This window comes from Ambystoma mexicanum, chromosome 11, assembly GCF_040938575.1.
Source record: "Ambystoma mexicanum isolate Mex_15411 chromosome 11, UKY_AmexF1_1, whole genome shotgun sequence".
NCBI classification, from domain to species: Eukaryota; Metazoa; Chordata; class Amphibia; order Caudata; family Ambystomatidae; genus Ambystoma; species Ambystoma mexicanum.
Window position 1 is genome coordinate 863,873,376 of NC_090934.1, and position 14,793 is coordinate 863,888,168.

Below are 14,793 nucleotides of genomic sequence, written 5' to 3' on the forward strand. Positions count from 1 at the left end.
ATAACTGAAAACAAACACCAGTGGACGATAACTAAGGTGTATATCAATTGGAAAGCACTAACCAAACATTCGGTAAAATAATTACACGATACATAAAAACTATTACTTGACATGCATAAAACAAGTCTGTAGCAGAATAGCCAAGTAAGATTACCTGATACGCGCTAGAAGTGGTTGATAACTGAGAGCACGTCACGGATGTAGAATGTTCTTGCTTCAGTTTCAATGGATAGTCAAGCAGTTGTAAAGGTAAATTATTGTTTGATAATGAAATGCCAATATTAAAAATTGCCATATGTAAGGCGACAGAATACTTGAGAGTAATGCTATTGAAAATGCGCAATATAGCACAGTTCCCTGTGCCCATATATAGATTTCATTTGTGGGTTATGAAATCGAAAAAGAATATATTGATAAATGTCATTATTCAAAAAGATAGACACTCATATCAATGTCGAAAGTATTACAAGGGACACAACACCTAAAATATCAATTAATCCATTCAGCTACCTACACACTACCGCAAGGCCTGAAGCTAAATCCGGACACTTGACTCACCAGTGGCGGAATGTGGTCGAATAGAGTGGGAATAGCGTTTGCGAGCAATTTTCGTGTCGTTCGCCGTTTATTCTTCTTTGTTACCCAAGATGTGGCGTACATGTTCGAGGAAAAGTGCCGGCTGCAGATGCGGTATTGATCACTCCTCTTGCCCTCTAAGACTTGTTGGACTCTACTTTCCAGCTCAACCAGTGGATATCCGCAATGTCTGACCCATTCTCTTATTCGATCAACAGTTTTCGGGAATACATGCATTGTAGTGCCTTCAGATTTAGCATGGGTCTTCGAAGGGCAACAGCTAATCGAACAGGCAGGCATTGTTGAAAATTCTGAAAAGTAAATATCGACATTATTATACAATCTTGATGAATAAAAATGTGATACAAAAGTAAATGAACCATACAAAGTTCAATGCAAGGTTTGTTTTGGTCGCCGGAACTATACCAGTTCATCATGTGCGGCTTAGTATTTGAATAAGTTGCAGAAATATATAAATGATGTGACTAAATTCTCAACATGTGACTCGTCCCTTGGATGTTCTGTCTTGCACGAGAAGGAAACATGCTTACATTATAGACTGGACCCCCGAAGGATGCAATTCGATGACAATTGACGCAGATGAAAATAAAAAGATCTATTGATAGCATAACAATTGAAACTCAAGTCAATAGCAATGAGACCAATGAACATAGCACTATTAAGTACTCTACTCGCAAATAGATAGAAATTTAAAAATCAACGAAATATGACTAGAATACATGGCCTTACCTTGACCAACAAACAGTTGGATTCAGCAAGCCGAGTAGTATGTTGCAGGAGAACAGGTAGATGGCCACAGGTAGCACACTGACGAGTTTGCTCGAAGCGGTCACAGAAGTTCACGGATAGCACGACGACGAGCAGATTAGCATAGATCTCAGTGGTTCTCAGGTAGCACGTTCAGGAGTTGACTTGCAAAGCACAAAGTTGTTCTCATGGGACATATCAAGTGGTTTAGAACGTATTAGAAACAGGGGTGTGTTTGTGAATGAATGACGTGTGTATGTCGTGGTATTATGTGGTTTGCCGGGGGCCGGCCAGCATGAGGGGGGGTCCTGGCCGGAGACACGGGGTCTGAGGAAGCCATGTGAGCAATGGCCCCTCGATGTGGGATACCTTTTGAAGTGTACATGGTGTTTGGCACCTTGGCCGTTATCGCCCCTGACAGCACACCATGGCAGCGCTCATCCCCGGGTGCGAACTGCCTTTGATGGGGAGGGGTGGATGGGCCGGTGGGCGTGCAGACAAGGCACAGGAAGACTGCTGAATGGAGACACACTTATGTGGATTGCAGGGCGGCGGCCAGCATCAGGGGAGGCCTGCCTGGAGACACAGGGTCTGAGGATGCCATGTGAGCGATGGCCCCTGGGCGTGGGATACCTTTTGAAGTGTACATGGTGTTTGGCACCTTGGCCGTTATCGACCCTGACAGCACACCATGGCAGCGCGCATCCCCGGGTGCGAACTGCCTTTGATAGGGGAGGAGGGTGGATGGATGGGCCTGGGGCGTGCAGATAAGGCATGGGAAGACTGCTGAATGGAGACACACTTATGTGGATTGCAGGGGGGCGGACAGCGTCACGGGGCATCCTGGCCGGAGACACGGGGTCTGAAGGTGGACATGGGAACAATCACCCATGAACGATAGACAGCTTTGTTTGGCACCTTGGCCGTTTGCGCCCCTGCAGCCCCCCATGGCAGCGCGCATCCACTGGCGCGAACCGCCTTTGATCGGGGGGGGGGGTGGGAGTGCAGGCAAGGCACAGGAAGACTCTTGAATGGAGACACACTTGATTCATTTAAAAAATCGAAACAACCGTTGTTAAAATATATGTGGTGTTTTATTTTGTTTCTTATTTGATAGCACAAAAATACAAAACTTTACACATTGTACAGGTCAGGTTGCAGCACAGCGAGGGAAAATCCCCTATACTGACCGCAGTCACTGGGGAAAGTTTGTCTTATGGCACGAACGGCACAGGCGGGTATTACTCTTCGAACGCGGTGTCCAAGCCTCCCGTGAAGCCACCATGTAAAGGAACGATAGGCCACCAGCCTGTACCACCTGTGAAAAAGAATGATACAAACTGTTTTGAAATTACCAAGATAAGTTTATTAAACGTTTGTTGTCAATGACAATTCTTGTAACTAATGGCATTGTACACGGACAAATGCTATCTAGACACTGCACACTATTGAACGACTTTCATGCGTTACAATGATATGTAGATGTAATTTTGGATATAGGCGACAACCATGAAATAGTAGTGGCATCACAACTAGAGTATACTTACTCGTTACTCGGATTATGAGGATGAACAGTTGCACGAAGTTCGTGCATAAGCACCATCATTATCCTCAACACGGACCGTGTGAGGCAGGCTGCCCTGAAGTCTGGCAGCTCGGTGATGCATTGTGGCCGTGGATCGCCTTCCGAAATGTAGGCCACGCATCCTGAGTTTTCACAGCAGCAGCAGTTCTTGTCCTCGGTTGGCATTAGCTCGCACCGATTGCATGTGCACCAGGTGGAAACACCGTCCATGCGACTAGGTCCAGTGTCTTCATCCGTTGATTCGTTCTGCCAACTGCCGTCCGAAGCCCCATCGTTTTCGCATGTTTGTCTTTCCAATAGTTCCTCCTCGGTATACTCGGGCTCGTACATGTAGGGCATTATTGTAGCCATTGTGTGGTAAACAAACTAAAATAATTTATAGCGATGGTACAGGTGTTCATACGGGCTACAAGTGGCAAAGGTAGCTGACCAGAGCACAGAAACGAGTCACAGAATACTCAAAGTAACACAGAGAGAGGAATGGAATCGAAAATCTGCTGCTGTGTGTTGTGAAACGGTCTGTTTATACTTATTGAGGAAAGAGGCGTCCTGCCATTTCCATGGCGACACGTCATTAGCTGAAGCGCAGCGATTGTTGACACGAGACGTGCTTTGGCATTGTGAAATTGGCGGTACGCGTCTGCTGATGACAGGCTCAGAGGCGGAGGATATGATTTAGTGCCGCAAAAGCAGGTCAGCCAGGGCGATGGGGCAAGTGATAGGATTATCACAAAATGGCAGCATCCTGCTGCCTGTTTTCACGTGCGTTTAATGGATGAAAACTCAGGTAAGGTCCATAGGAAATTTTCAAAAATCGAGCGATTTAGGCTTAAAAACACATGGCCGACCCATAGGGACAATAAACATTTCTGACCGAACCATTCCTTTAATGCCCGAAAAGTGTATGAATATTTATACACACACTTAGATACTGAGGTGGAGGCGACACAACAGAAAGTAGTGACTAGAGATCCTAAAAGGGAGCATGCCTGGATCACTTTAGTGAATTCTTATGATCTACATTGTCTTAATAATAAGGGTGTGTTAAACAATACGCCATCTATGACATGAACAGTTTTACATTTTCTTGTCTGGATTCTGTGTCCATAGATACGGTTTCTTGGATTAGCATTAGTGATCTGACTGTCCGCTGGACTGAGATGAGTGACCACGCAATTCTTGAATGGTTGCACATGTTAAATAGACCTCTCATAGCCCATCATATTGATATTTTCCACCTCGCTCAATCTAAGGGGCAAGTGCATTATATGGTGAGCAGCTAACAAACAAGCTAACCAGGTATATTAATTGCAATAGTCCAACAGTGTGTGCTTGGTGAAATGGCTTGAGTCCAATAACTGGGACATTCGTAATATGATGGGTGCCCTGGGAAAGTTGCTGGGACTACATTTAAGGATGGGAATTAAGAATTTTACTCACAAGAAAACTTTTGATATGCTAATTCATTATAAATAGGGTATATCGACGTTGTAGAGCAAGGGCTAAATCTAATAGTTGTTTGTCATCGAAGGATAAAGCGACACAATTAGCTAAACTATTGACTCAGTATAAGAATTGACTCAGGGCACATACATTCTCTACTTCCAATGTTAATTGGAAACTCTTATACCGCGTACTCAGAAGCAAAGACAATAAAAAGTTTTGGGACATAATTAGACATTTCTCACTAGGGCGTGAACTTCGGGATCAAAATGTTATTTCAGGGTCCATATGGACTAAGGCCATCACAAAATGATACTATGATTCAGCAATTGCAACAACTGAACCCAAAGCTCATCTTCCGCTCCTGAAGAGTGATTTAGTTTTTGACTCCACGGATTTGAGACACTGTCTCATGAAGAAATTAAAGAACTGAAGAGCACTGGGCCCCAATGGTATCTCTAATGCGGTGATCAAGACCAACCATATTTTTTGAATTTATATACTGGAACACCTTTTTTGGGACATCATGGCTAAAGGAATCATACCATCTAGTTGGCCGGAATCCATCCTCATTTCAGTTTTTAAGAAAGGTAGTAAGGTGGATCCCACCAACTATAGATCACTGGCCATGATGGATTCCAGACAAATGATATTTGCCTCATTACTTCTAAAACAGCTTTAATGTCTGGGCCACAAAAAAAGGCCTGTTACATCGGCAGCTGATGGGATTTTGTAAAGGCCACAGCACAATACAAACGGCCTCATTACGGGTCTGGCGGTAACCGTGCCAGTGATACCGGCTGGTTGCCACCAGACCCGTAATGATTTATCGGTGCCTGACTTCCCGCTAACACTGAGGGATTACAACCCCGGCGGCCCGGAAAGTCAGGCACCAGTAAATTGTAAGTCCCCATTCCCATATAGTCCAATAGGACTCTATTGGAGTGGGGACCACGGAAGTACCGGCACTGTTAATAACAGTGGCGGTGCTTCCGTGAAGACTCTGCGGGTGGGTGCCGTTCCACGCGGCCGGTCTGACCTGCCGGGTGGGTCGGCACCCGCCCGCAGAGTTGTAGTGTGCCGGTCCGGAAACAACGGTGCTGGTAAGATTACCAGCACCGTTGTTTCCAGACCGACACACTTGGAATGAGGCCCATAACATCTGTGCATTGTATTGTGCTATGGCTAAGATTGGAGACCACTTTCCTTGGAAGCTCTATCTTTGTTTTGTCCCTCGTCCCCTATTATGGGCTAAACGTACCCACTGGGGAATCGATCCTTGTCTGCTGTACTGGGGAAAGGCACTTTACTCAAATACATCAGTGGTGGTATGTCTAAATAATGAGGGTTTGATCTCCAAATCGGTGGTAACAAATGTGGGATTAAAGCAGGGATGCACCTTTGCACCCCTGCTTTTTAATCTCTATACATCAGATTTGAATGTAGCTATCAGTGCCGCTTGCAATTCTCCAGCTTCAATTGGGGGTGAACCGATAGCATGGTTAGGCTATGCAGCCGACACAGTCCTGCTGGACTATACGCCTGTAGCCCTATAGGCCTACAGCACTCAATAGATGCGCTGGCAGTATACACCAAGCAAAACTGTCTCTGCATTAACATCTTAAAGACTAATATTCTAATTATTGGAGGCCGGACCAGAACGAAATCATGTTATACCTGGAAGTTAGACCATAATCCTCTTGATGTGGTTGAATCTTATATTTATCCGAGGTTCAGGACCCTCTGCGCCAAAGCCCTCACACGACAGGGCCGCAGTGTTCAACGATGCAGGTGATGGGCAACAAAGGGGTGTGCGGCGCAGATTTTGAGTGTGGACGTTTCTCCCTCCTGTCTGCAGCCGACTGGTAGGAAGTTTGGAGTTTGCTTGCTGCTCTGCTCTTCCTTGCCCTCTTCCTGCACCCTCCACCCCTGCTTCACACGTGCGCCCCAGCCACCTCCACCCTCGCTTCGTATGCATTCTCACTGCCTCACCTGCGCGGCCGTTTGCATTCCTCCCTTGCACTGCACGTTGTCTCTGCGTGCATGCCATTGCCCGCCTGGTCCCTGGCAATCCCTGATTGTGTGGTTCCTCACTTCCCCCTAATTGCGTGTCCTCACTACTCTCCTTGAGTTTCCTGACTGTGTGCTCCCTGCTTTGCCTTGCTCCCTAGCCCGCGTGGTTCCTCACAATCCTTGATTGCGCAGTTCCTCGCAACTCCCTGATCACGTGTACTTGCATCCTCCTCTCGATTCCCTGACCGCATGCTCAGCGCTTTGCTTCACGCCCTAGCCCATGTGGTGCCTTCGCAATCCGTGATTGCGTGGTTCCTCACAACTCCCTATTTTACGTGTCCTTGCAACTTCCTCCCGTTCCCTGACCCAGTGCCCTGCACATTGACGCTTGCTAGCCCGCGTGGTCCCTTGCAATCCTTGACTGCGTAGTTCCTCGCAACTCCTTAATCGTGTGTTCTCGCAACTTCCTCACGATTCCCTGCCTCGCGCTTGCCCGCATGGTCCCTTGCAACCCTTGATTGCACGGTTCCTCACAACTCCCCAATCACGTGTCCTCGCAACTTCCTCGCAATTCCCTATCCGTCTGCCCCACTCATTGCCTCGTGCTGCCCGTGTGGTGCCTCGCAATCCTTGACTGCGTGGTTTCTCGCAACTCCCTAATTGCATGTTCCGCAACCTCTTAGCGATTCCCTGACCGTGTGTTCTGCACACTGCCCTCCCCTCCACTCCCCCTGCTCTCACGCACCCTCTGTTTCTGTCTGCACTGCCCTGATCACTGTTTGTCCTACTCTCCCGTTTTCTGCCGTATGTTTGCCTACTTAGGTCATCACTCTTCATTGCTTTTGTTTTTTCCACACTGACTGCCCTGTTTTTGCTTATACTGCCTGTACTTGTGCTTTATATTCCTCCCTCATCTAGGTCCTCTTTCGTCGATTTTTCCTGTTGTGGTTTTTTGTGGTGTTGTATTCGCCTCACCGACTGCTCTGTCCTATATTGTACTGCTGTGTGTTGCGTTGCACTCTTCCTTCCTCTAGGTTCTCATTTTCCAACTACTTTGTCCTTGTTGCTTTGATTTTATCTTCTTAGCAAATCGTTCACTTAAGAAACTGTTCTACTATTGTCTGAGCTTTTGTCGTATTGGTCAATTGTCCACTATTGTCTCTTCCCTCTTTGCCTCGTCTGCTTGCACCCCTTACTGTGTTCTTCCCTAGTGTCTCCCCTCATCCTCCCTCGCTCCCCCCTCATCATCTCTCCTCTCCCTACTTACTCTATGGTGCTCTCTGTTTCTCCTATCTTTTCTAACTGCTTCTCTATCGACTATCCTGCTCCCCTCACTAAATCTGTAGGAAGACGTTTAAAAAGGACATCCTGGTCTCCAACCCAGGCCTCCCTATCGCTGACACCTATACCAGTGCTTCCTCCAGACAAGCCCACACTGACATCCTCTTTGTCGTTCCCTCGCCAGACCTATGGACTCTTCATACGGTCTCTGTGCTTTCTCATTTCTCTTCTTCTCCCATTAATGGTGGAACCCGGTGGGAGGCCCTCCAGGCCCCCTCCCACTCCTCTAAAGTCAGCATTAATGTTTACCTGAATCGTACCATCCTGGTCCAATTCCATCAGGCCAACCTTCTCCTCTTTGATAGACACTTCCTGCGCCTCATCAATTTCCTTTCTTCTCCTGTTGTCCTCTCTCTTCCCCCCAAGGCTTCCTTGCCCCCCCCCACTGTCTCCTCCTTGGCTACCTTGCCCTCTCCTCCTTCCTCTTCTGCCCCCCCTCAGGCTTCTTCTACACCTCCACAGCACACACCTCTGATTTGTACCCTCTGTGGAAGTCTTTCAAGGATGGCAACCTTCTCTTATTGCCAATCCCAATTCTCGCTCAGCTGTCAAACAATCCTCTGACATCTGCCACCTCCTGGAAGAACTTGATCTCGATGTCCTTGGTCTCACCGAGACATGGTTCACGGCCAGCTCTGTCACAAGCGTTGACACTCTCCTCCCTGATGGCTACAAGATCCTCTCCGTGCCCAGGTTCAACTGTTCTGGAGGGGGTGTAGCCCTGATCTTCCCGGCGTGGATTCCTGCCTCTGTCATTCCTACACAGGCCTACTCCTCTTTCGAATGCCTCGTCTACAGCCTCTTTCCTCTCTAAGTGGCCTCAACCACTCCTCCTTCTTGGAGACTTTAACATCCACCTGGATGTTTCCTGTCCTTCCTCTGCACTCTTTTGCAACCTCTGCGGCTCTCTCTCACTCTCTATCCTCCCATCTGGCCTGACGCACTCTGCAGGACACACTCTGGATGTTCTTACATCTTCAGACCTTCCCTTTTCTATCCATCTCACCACTCCTCTCTCCTGGAGTGATCACTTTCTCCTTTCCTCCCGTCTCACCCTCTCTACCCCACAGGCCAAGCCAACTCCAGAACTGCCACCTACCTTCTCGGTTATCCAACCTATGAAGCATGTGTCAGTTGAGGCTTTCATTGCCACTTTCTCACCCCTCCTCCACCTTTGGCTGACTCACACCCTGACACAGCACTTTCCATGCTCCATCTGCTATATCTGATACTCTTGATGTTCTTGCCCCTGTCATGAGGATCCGCTTGAAGCCCAAAGCCAAGTGCAACTCCAGGGACAGCTCAGACCTTTTCACCCTTAAACGCAAGTGCAGAGTGGCTTAGAGGAAATGGCGTGCTTCCGGTGCATCCTCTGACAAACTGGTCTGCTGCCTGCTCCAAAGGCAATACCGGCTCTCTGTCCTCACCAAGAAGAGAGCCCACATCCAAGCCCGCGTCTCTGCGGCATCCAACAACTCAGCCGAACTCTTTAAAATCTGCAAAGAGCTGGCTAATCCTGCTGCAGTCTCTACCTCTCCTGTCCCCTCCCAGGCACTCTGCACAACCCTGGCTTCTCATTTCATATCTAGAACTCAGGACATCCTGTCCTCTCTCTCTTCCTCTCCCCTGCCTCCCTCTACTCTCTGCTCCTCCCCGAACCCCTCTATGGCCACCTCTCCTCCTTCCTTCTCTGCCTTCAACTGTTCTCCCCAGATGAGGTTTCTAGACAAGTCCGATCTAAGAAAGTCTCATCAAAACATGTTCTCCCATGTTCCTCCAAAACCATCAAGAACCACATTAACAACACCCTGGCTCCTGCTCTGGCTGACTTCTGCTGTAACCACGCCTTCGCCACTGGAGTCTTCCCTTCTCCCCTGAAGCACTCTCTTGTGCACCCTCTTCTTAAGAAACCCTCAGCCAACCCCTCCTGCCCAGCTAACTATCGCCCGATCTCCATCACTCCTTCCCTGGGCAAACTCCTGGAAAAGCTGGCCACCTCCCAGCTTAATCTTCACACTGAATCTGTTGGTTGTCTCCATGACCATTAGTCTGGCTTCAGAGTAGCCAGAAGCACGGAAACTGCTCTCCTGAACATCCGTGAAGACCGTCTCTCCAACCTCGATTCCAATACCCCCTGTGTCCTGATCTTACTTGATCTCTCTTCTGCCTTTCACACAGTCAACCATGCCATCCTGCTCAACTGTCTCCATGATAACCTGGGTATCACTGATCGGGCCCTGGCTTTGGTGACCTCTTTCCTCTCCGATCGACCCTCCCAGGTCCAACTAGGGTCCTTCCTCTCCTCTATCTCTCTCTCTACCTGTGGTGTTCCCCAGGGGTCTAACCTCTCTCCCAGGTTGTTCAACCAATAACTGGCACTTCTTGCCCGCTGCATTGCCGCCCTCTTCCCCAACTTTCAGTGCTACGTGGATGACAATCAGCTCATTTTCAGGCTCCCTTCTGCCACCTCTTCTCCTTCTCTCATTTCTGACTGTCCGTCTGCTATCCAGGAGTGGTGTGCCGCCAACAATCTCTGCCTTAATGCCAGTAAGACTGAGATTCACCTCATCTGCACACCTGCTCCCTCTTTTCTTGTCACTCTAGCCGGCCTCTCTTTACCCTCTTCCTGCTCCCACCTGTGAGGCTGAAAACCTTGGTGTCTTCTTCTACTCCACACCCTCCTTCTCTCCTCACATCTCTGACGTCTCTAAGAAGTCACACTACCAACTGCACCTCCTCAGGGGTATTCTTCCTTTCCTCTCCCTCCCCCAGAAGCTCACTGTCTCCTGAGCTCTCGTTCTCTCTAGGCTGGACTACTGCAACAGGCTCTTTCTAAATCTGCCTGCTTCTACTCTCCGCCCTCTGCAAATCATCCAAAACAAGACTGCGAGACTTGTCCTTGGCCTCAAGCCCAGGGATCGTATCTCTCCAGGACCGAAATCTCTGCACTGGCTCCCAGTGGCTGTGAGGATTAAGTTCAAAACCCTCTGCATTGTCCTCAAGGCCTTCTGGGGCCTAGGGTCTCAATACATTCGACTCTCGCTTAGTAAATATCTTCCTTCTCGAGCTCTTCGCTCCTCCGCATCCCTCAGGGACAGTCGCTTCTCCAAGCAACACGTTGGTGGCAGATCTCTTTCTTCGGCTGGGGCCTCCCTCTGTAACAGCATCCCTGCCTCTCTGAAACTTCAGGAGAACCATGTCTGGTTCTGGAAGCACCTCCATAACTTCCTCTTTGCTTCTGCTTTCTCTCTTCCTCTCCCCTGCTGAACTCCTGGCCATAACTGAAACTGCACTGGTCACCTGGCTACCATCTGATCTCGGGCCCAGGTCCCCTCCCCACCAGTTGCACACCTGCACTGCCCCCTGGCAACCCTTGCACTCAGGGTCTGTTTCTGTATCCCTAAAGTCCCCCTACCAGCAATTGGACACTTGATGTCTGCACTTACCCTTGCACCTGCCACCAACTGGCCGCACTTCTTATTGTTTTCTATGTGAACCCATGTACTGCACTGCCTTCCCCCCTTTCCCCATGCACTTTTCCCCTCCCCCTCCCTCTGCACTTGCACAATCTCAATGTCACCGGAGCTAGTAAAATGGTTGTCTCTGTCTTCCCTTTTGGTCCCCCTCCCTTGCCTCGTCGCGCCTTGAAACCCTTGTGTATAGGTGCGTTACAAATGCCATATCATATCATATCTGGGCCGTCCCTATTAAATCGAGTACTAGATGCGACTATTATGGCAACACCATAGTCCCTAGAGTTTTAAGGAATGGTTGATCATGAAACATGAAAAAATGTATTGGCAGTAAAGGTGGCAACAATGTTGAGGAACTCGTCAATATTTATAAGACAAACATTGTACCTGGTGTTTTGTACGGTCTGGTGATCATCCCCGAACAAAAAATTGGGTGGATTGATAGATTAGGGGGCGCGGCCACATTTCCATGGGGATGCGAAACCCCAGCCTGAAAAGTAATTTTTTATTTTTTTTAAATGGAGTAAATGGGTAGGGGCATCTCACAGGGTCGGACTGGAGCATAAAACTGTCTTGTGTACCAATGAAAAAGTGGGCCACAATTGCAAATGGCAATTCATTCCTTTAGTGGCAGACTGTTTGAATAGTACCCAGGGGGGTGCTTTTGTTAAAATGTAAGCAAATTGTGATATTTAAAGAATATTTATTCAGCAACAAGGGTCAAAACAACTAACTGCATAGTGAAGTAACTCATCAAACTGGCCCACATTGGCCAAAAAAGAGGCCCATTTTGGCCAAAAAAACAAGCCCACAGTAGCATTTTGCATTTTTGGTTTGGGGATTTTGCTAGTACCCTGTAGGCTAGCCCGAGCCTGGCGCCTCATCCATAATGGGTGAGGGGGCATTGACCCAGTGGTCCTCTCACCTATTATGGAGGACCCGAGGAGCCAGCCCAGTCAAACACTGAGAAATCCCTCAACTGCTTTTTCCAGCTGAGGGAGTGCTCCTGGGCTGGCTGAACTGTCAAAGGGAAAGAATGTTTCCCTTTGACAGTCTAGTTCTGCAGCCATAGCTCATTGCTTATGCTGGCTGGGGAACTGCATGTCTGCATGTGCGAGGGTGAGCTCCTGCGCCTCCTCACACATACGGACAAAGCAGCCTTGAACGGGGCATTTCAGCACCCACGCACATGCCCCTGCACTCATGTGCAGTAACCAGGAAGTGCTTGCTTCCCGATTCCTATTCAGGATGCAGGACATGTAGCTCTGGGGATGAAACTTCAGGACCAGGGCAGAAGGTACATTTATGTTAATTTATTTTTTACTTAAATATATGTATGAATGCATTTATGCTTGTGTTATGAGTGAGTGTATGGTGATGGGTGCTTGTGTCAATGATAGAGTGATTGCTGCGTGAATGTGTGTGTGTGTGTGTGTGTGTGTGTGGGTGTGTGTGTTTGTTTAGGTCCGCTGAACTGATTTTGGCGAGTGTGGGGTAAGTGGGGAGGAGGGCTGTACAACAAAGGCATTTTAAAAATGCCTTTGTTGCCCAATCCCCCTACCCACCTGCCAAAACCAGCTCTCCTTTTGAGGCGCTGTGGAGCCCAGGGGACATTGGTGGTATTTCTTTACTGGACATCTATCATAGATGTCCAGTTAAAAATATCATGCCTGCCCCCTGGGCCCCAATTGCAAACTGTTTGACTTTTTAAAGTGTGCTCTTAAATTCAGCCCCCTTGATTGGTTTGGGATCCCTTGCTATGCTTGGTCGCTATGGCATATCTGGGGGAAATATTTATGCCCCTCCACTTAAGGGACTGTGGTGGGAGCAGGATGGGCGGGAGCCATGGGATAGTGGTGGGAGCAGGGTGGGCGGGAGCCATGGGATAGTGGTGGGAGCAGGGTGGGGAGACCCCAGGGTCTGTGGTGTGGCGGAGAGAGCCCAGGGACTGGGTAGGAATGTGATGAAGGAACCCAGAGACTGTAATGGGAGCAGGTGGGGAGCCCACAGACTATTTTGGGAGTAGGGTGCGGTGACAGCGCACGATAGTTCATAGCCATTTGGACTTACTGTCCATTTGGCATTACTGGGTGGGTGGGGGGCGGCCTGCCTGAATTCTGCTGGGGGGCATGCCTAAAAAGTGTGAAGACCACTGGATTAGAGGGTAAACTCCTTTGTTCCATCTTGGGCGTTCCTTCATCAGTCCCAGTTGAAGCAGTAAGATTGGAACCTAAGTTGCCTTCCTTGAGATCCTCATGGATATTGTTATGTTGCAATTTCGTATTGTCTTTGTTCTCCCCTCTACTGAATACTGATCTGTTGCTGGGACTCATTGCACGACAATATAATTCTGATCAAACCAACCATTTCCTTGTGCAACTACGGGACACGGTTGAGGCTCATTTGAACAAATCTGGGACAAAGATGACAAATTTGATTACCCTTCCTAATGCATCATCCAACTAGAGCAGAAAACCAGGGTATGGGACGTAAACAATAGCTTGTGTGCTTTGCATCAAAAGAAACATTATAAAGAATATACCTATCAAGGTTTTCGCCCTAATTTACTATGCAAATATCTCACTAGTGTTTCCAGTGGGCAACTAAGAACATTCACTATTGGTATGCTTTTTAATATCCTTCCTACCCTGCAGCATGTTGGTAGCTGGTCGGGTATTGCATGTGACGATCGTAAGTGTCGTCTTTGCAAATTAGAGATTGAAACCATTTGTCGCATCCTAACGCATGTCCGGTATTGTACAGTGGCCCTCATTACGACCCTGGCGGAAAGTGACTGACCGGACCGCCACAGCGTAAATAGCGTTTCCGCCATTGCACGAAGGAGCAAAGTGCGGCCCATTCCGACCCATCGGGCACGAGCACCACGCCACGGCGGAAGTGCAAAGTCCGCGATGGCGGAAATGACCCCAAAACGGCCCACACCGCCGCCGTACGGCGCCCTAGGTGCAATACCGCCACCCCTCTTAGCGGTCACCGCAGTGTGCGCCTACCGGAAAGTACGGTGACCGGAAATATACGGAAACGGAAGTAAAAACATGGGCCCGGAACGGGAAACATCCCGCCGTACACCTATAAAACCACTAAAACCACACAACCACTAAAATCACTACCCTGAAACACACCCCAACCCGTCACCCACCCTAGCGAAACCAAGACAAATGGGAAAAGTAGCGAAGAAAGCGTGCGACCGCAAGCGGCAGGTCCACTTCTCCCGTGAGGAACTCACCGTGCTAACAGAGACCCTCCAGGAGAATGCTGCCGTCGTCTTCTCCACGCAAATGACCAGAACGGCACTTGCAAACAAGAAGACCATATGGGCTCTGGTGGCACAGCGGGTAAGTGCGGTGGGGACCGCACCCCGCACCCCACAGCAATGCCGCAAGCGATGGGACGACCTGCGGATACGCGTCCGCAGCATACTCTCTGCCAACCGCAACATTGCCACAGCCACCGGGGGAGGTCCTGAATCACCCATCAAGTTGACCCCCTGGGAAGAAATCTGTGCCTCCACCATCGGAATGGAGAGCATAGAGGGAGTCGGAGGGATGGAGAAAGGAGTGCAGACATCCGAAG